We start from the raw sequence: 6,475 nt of genomic DNA on the forward strand, positions 1-6,475 counted from the left end.
TTGGCCTATGGGGACCTTCTACAATATTTTTCTTTAGACATCTCTACACATCAAATAAAAATCGATCGCTAAAATCGTTCAAATCGTTCGATCGAATGATTTTTATTCAACCGCAGGATTGTCAAATTTGTTGAAAAAACGTCAAGTTTTTTAATTCGATGGTCGAATTTCGAAGTTTTTTGTACTTCGAAATTCGACCCTTGATAAATCTGCCCCTGAATATCTGTTTGTTTTAATCTCATGCAGTTGTCGCTCGCCTATCTAAATGTTACTTTAATCTGTAGGGTGCATATAGGACACACGATTCCCTCCCTTACATCTCTGTCGCGTAAATAATAAATGAACAAAAGGCTCTCAGCAAACAGAAAGAACATGTAATAGCACCTTTGTTGGAAAGTTATAGTGTAAATCACCTTATGGGGCTGCCATTCTAGGAGCAAAATAATCACAGATCTCCAGTTTCACATGAATGTGGCATATCCTAGAAGCCTTTGTTGTTTTGACACCAGAGCTTACTTTACCAATCATGAGCTCTCTTTATTATTGTTTTCTAGGTCAGATTTAATTGAATTAGCTCCTCAAAGCTTTACACTTCAGTAAACAGTGCAGATTATAGGGCTCATTCTAACAATATTCCCATCTTTTACAAGTAGTATTAACTAATGTCTTTGGGATTGTGTGTCTGGGTTATAATTATTCACACTTGTGCCATCTGTAGCTCTTCCCAGACATGGGATTTTTGTCCTTATGGAGAAGCTCAAGAGTTCAATAGGGGTCTGCTCTTTCTGTTCCCTTCACCTAAAGATTTCTGTACTGCTCATGTGCAATATAGAATTGATACAGGGGACACCTGAGAAGCCAAAAAACATGTCAGTTTGGTGCTTTTCAAATAGTATCATTTTAACTGATCCAAACTAAGATATAATTTACCTTTATTGGAGGTAGAACAATCCTATTGGGATTAATTAATATTTAAATGACTTTTTAGTAGATTTAAGATAAGAAGATCCAAGTTATGAAACAACCCCTTATCTGGAAAACCCTAAACCCCAAGCATTATGCATAACAGGTTGCATACCTTTATTATATCTACTAGCTGAGAGCATTTGTTTGTATTATTAACAGTAAACTCCTCCCAGAAATGGTTTTTTCCTTAACAATGAGTTGTATGTTCTCCCTGTGCCTGCTTGGGTTTCCATCCACACTCCAAAAACATATAGAGGAACAACAGACTTCTGATAAAATTGGCCCTATTGTGTATGAATTTGCTCAACTGGGGCCAGGAATGATGTATAAGTGCTGCGGAAATGTGTCAGTTCTTTATATATATATATATATATATATATATATATATATATATATATATATATTATATATATATATATATATATATATATATATATAGTCAACTACAAGAGGTCCTCTGCACTCAACCCATTATCAATATATTTAAGACAGAGACATTTTGTGCATACTGCTACTAAAAAATGCCTTACCCTTTAAACAAAACAGGGATTGTTTGTCCATATATTGCAATATATTTAAGCTGGCCAACTACGTCAAAGTCATCCCATATCTGGCCAGTCCTACCCTTAATTTTCATATATATTGATAATGGGTTGAGTGCAGAGGACTCTTGTGTTTGACTATATGTATTTTGTGGTCACACCCTCATTGCACCCCCGCCTAATGGTTTTAAAAAATAGTGGTGAGCACAACTTTCCCTTGTTATATATATATATATATATATATATATATATATATATATATATATATATATATATATATATATATATATATATATATATATATATATATATATATATATATATATATATATATAGACAAATAAAAGAGTCCTCTGCACTCAACCCATTATCAATATATTTAAGACAGAGACATTTTGTGCATACTGCTACTGAAAAATGCCTTACCCTTTAAACAAAACAGGGATTGTTTGTCCATATATTGCAATATATTTAAGCTGGCCAACTACGTCAAAGTCATCCCATATCTGGCCAGTCCTACGCTTAATTTTCATTTGATTCATTAAGAATTCTATTACTTAATTATACATTTTACAAAGGGACTAAGTTTTACCTGCAACTTACTTGCTGCTTTCAAAGTAAAACTCCCAAACTTGGCTGCCCTTTTATTAGACACCAGTGGGATCACCTGACTATAGCTGGGAAGGGTGGGAGCTACAACATGGAGCTGGTCACTGCTCCTGTATAACTATAACAAACAAGGGAAAGTTGTGCTCACCACTAATTTTTAAAACCATTAGGCCGGGGTGCAAGGAGGCTGTGACCACAAAATACATATAGTCAACTACAAGAGTTCTCTGCACTCAACCCATTATCAATATATTTAAGACAGAGACATTTTGTGCATACTGCTACTGAAAAATGACTTACCCTTTAAACAAAACAGGGATTGTTTGTCCATATATTGCAATATATTTAAGATGGCCAACTACATCAAAGTCATCCCATATCTGGCCAGATATACACCAGGAAGAATTAACTTTTAAAACCAATTTGTAATTAACATATACTAAAAAGTTGCTTAGAGCTACATTTGCTTTCATTATGCATTTTGGACAGACAAGCCTTTTAAAGGAGAACTAAAGCTTAACTAAAGAAGTAGCTAGAAATGTTGTACATTATGTTTTGTGCTTCTGTACCAGCTAAAGAGAACCACATCCTTTTAGCAGTAAATATTTGTGTCTCCAAAGATGCCCCAGTAGCTCCCCATCTTCTTTTCTGCTGATTCACTGCACATGCTCTGTGCTGTCACTTAATGAGCTTAGGGACCCACTCACAATATACAGTACACATAGAATAGAAATGCCACAATATAAGGCTGATTAGTAATTAATACAGATAATTACTACATGGCACCACAGAAACCAGTGTAATTAGCATCAGAATTTAATAATCAGCCCTGTGGCATCAGCTTATATTACAGACCAACCTCATTTTCTGCTTGATAATTAGTGACGGCCCCTAAGCTTAGCTTCTCAACAGCTGCTCAGAGCCCACTGAGCATGTGAGTGTCACAGACACTTTCCAAGATGGTGACCCCCTGTGACAAGTATGAAGTCCTGGATCATTGCTGCTATTGACAAGCTGAAACTTTAGGCTGGTGCAATAAATTCAGTGCATAGAATATTACATTTTGAGCCATATTAATTTTTAGGGTTTAGTTCTCCTATAAGGGCAGGGTATAAGTACAGAGGAAACAGACCCTGCAGCTGCAGGAGGGCCCAGGTCTAGTGGGACCCTAATTAATGTGCAATTTCAATATGTGTTGGTAAAACAGGTCAACTTTAAGGGCATTAAAATAAGTATGTTCTGGGGATCAGTAAAATCTTTTTACCCCAATGATCACATGATGGATTAAGTACCTACATTTTTATCGTTTTGGGCGTGCATTCAAAAAACTTTTCTGATGGGGTCTATTTTTAAACTATTATTATATTGTATTTAAACTATTATTAAAATGAAAATGTAGTAAAAATGTAGTAAAAGCTTCATTAATTCATTAATTAAAGATTCTGTACTGTTTCAGAAATAATCACTTTAATATTCACTACCGCTCTCTAAGCAATCTGTTTCTCTGCATTCAGGAGTCCGAGTCAAATTTTGATTGGCGGTTAGATCAAATACAATGGTGCATGCTGACTTTGCCAAGACAGTGTATTAGAGCTGTCTTTCACAAAAACCAACTCCGACACAAATGCATGTAGAAACAGAACACTGAGAGTGGGATAGTGAATAATAACTTTATTTCAGAAACGGTTTGGAATTTTTAATTGATTGTAATTAGAAAGTTTTTTGTTTCAGTGGGATCAAAGTTATATTCAATTTTAATTATCATAATAGCTTCTCTTTAAGAGTAAATACTTCTCTGCTCTAAACACGGCTTTATCCTACCAATACACAATCAGTTAGAAAATCTAACGAATCACATAATGTAAAAGCTGCCAACGTTTTTTTTCATTCCAAAAACTCATTTGGGTAAAATTACGGAAATAACAAATGTTTTTCCTCTGGAAAGAGTTAGGAAACTCACATGGTTGTTCCTTAGGGTAGGACTACAGAAGCGCTTTCTGTGCGATCCAACGTGCTGTGCAAAAACACATGTGTCAAATCGCATGCAACGAAAATAAGGTAAGTGAATGCAGCACTGCGTCTGCATCTGACAGTGGTGTCGTGTCGGATCAACGCTGCGACACCATCCGACAATGCATTTACTTACCTTATTTTCGTTGCATGCGTTTTTGCACATCACGTCAGATCGCACAGAAAACGCTTGTGTAGCCCTACCCTTAAAGATCGCTCCTGCTGAAAACCATGATCAGTCTTAAAGGGGAAGGAAACCTAGTTGGCGCAAAAACCCTCCCCCCCTCCCGTTTGTTGCCCACCCTCCCTCCTCCCCCCTGGCCTACACGCCCCGCTGGGCAAATGCCCCTAACTTGTTACTTACCCTTCTGCGCAGGTCCAGTCCAGGGAGTTCACAGACGACATCTTCTTCCACGCGATCTTCTTCCTGCTGTGAACGGCGTTTTGACGCATGCGCAGTAGGATCATTTTGCCGGTACGGATCTACTGCGCATGCGCCAAAAGTCATGCGCATGCGCAGTAGATCGTACCGGTGAAATGATCCTACTGCGCATGAGCCATTTAAAGCAGGAAGAAGATCGCGTGGAAGAAGATGCCGTCTGTGAACTCCCTGGACTGGACCTGCGCAGAAGGGTAAGTAACAAGTTAGGGGCATTTGCCCAGCGGGACGGGTAATCCAGGGGGGAGGAGGGAGGGTGGGCAACAAACGGGAGGGGGGGTGGGGGGTTTGCGCCGAATAGGTTTCCTTCCCCTTTAAATAGACCCCCCCCAGTCTGCAATCCATTTTAAAGAAAAACATATACTGTGACTTCAAAGTTGGTCTTTATTTTTTATTCATCGTGCTTTTAAATTATTTACCCCATTTTTAGATTTAGATTAGAGTGGTTTGAATGATAGGAGATAGAGCAGGAAAAAGAAGATAAAGGACTTCATCTATTGGCTTTTTACTGCTACTCTCTTTGTCCAAGTAACTCAATAGGAATTAAAGCACTGGGTGGAAAGAGGCAGAGCAAAAAAGGTAAATAATTCAGAAACCACTACAATAATAGATACAAAGGCTTAAACATAATAAAATGTGTTGCCAAATGAACATTCTCGTTAAGGCTTTACACGGACAAAGCTGTTGCTAAAACCATTGGTTATGTCCTTACAATAATGCCATTTTGCATTGCTACTATATTTACTTGAGTAGTATTTTAAACATTGCATTTTATTACCTTATGATTGCTGTAAAAATACACATAAAAAAAGATTGTTGACAATTCGAGGCTGGTAGGATTTGTTTGGGCTGGGAAATACCCTCGAGTTAGTAGGATGACTATGGGGTTACCCAAAAACAATGGAGGCTTGGGATTTCCTAATTTGTCCTCACCTTTCGCAGATTCTTACGCTTCATACAATATTAGATAGCCCCCATTGGGTACAACTCAAAGCCTTATTTTCCTCACCATACTCACCTTCAGCTTTAATTTGGTGTCCCTCTAAGACTAGACCTAAAGTCTGTAGCATTTGTTTACAACATACTTTTAAAATTTGGGACTCTGCATGTGATCGGTTTACCCTGAAATCATCAATGTTGCCGGCTGCCCTATTATTTGGTAACCCAATGTTCCCTCCCAGTCTTCACCATACACCCTTCAAGAGGTGGGTCGACCAGGACATCATGACAACTAGGCATTTACTTTCCTTAACTGGCTCGTATACCCCGCAGGAATAGATTGATAAATATAATGTTCCTCCATGTGAACGTGTTAGAGCATGTCAACTTTTGCATTATGTTCAAACTCTTTGAGACTCCTCCAAAGAAGGGAATTGAACCCGAACCTTTTTGAATTTTGGTGTTGTAAAGCTCCTAAAGGTCGAAAAGTAATTTCGATCCTATACTGTAATTTTCTTAAAATAACAAGATTGCCAACAAATAACATATGTACAAGCATGGCACAAAGATATGGACTATAACATGAGTCTTGAGGACTGGGAATCCATATGGATTAATGTGAGGAGATCCTCTAGAAATGTCTCCTTATTGGAAGCCGATTATAAGGTCTTGTTTCGGTGGTACTTGGTTCCTGCCCGTATAGCACAATTTTTCCCTGCTGCAACTGACAGATGTTTTAGAGGCTGTGGTAATAAAGGGACCATGTTCCACGTATGGTGGCAATGCCCAATAGCCCAAAGATACTGGACTAGGATCTATAAAATGATCTTTTCAATCTTTAATATCTCTATCCCTAAGCATCCTAGTACAGCCCTCTTGTGTATAAAGCCAGATTCATTAACTCGCAGTCAATTTCAATTATTTCTTTCTATAATGACGGCTGCGAAACAGACTATTGCAAAAGCATGGA

This window comes from Xenopus laevis, chromosome 5L (genome assembly GCF_017654675.1).
Source record: "Xenopus laevis strain J_2021 chromosome 5L, Xenopus_laevis_v10.1, whole genome shotgun sequence".
Classification (NCBI taxonomy): Eukaryota; Metazoa; Chordata; class Amphibia; order Anura; family Pipidae; genus Xenopus; species Xenopus laevis.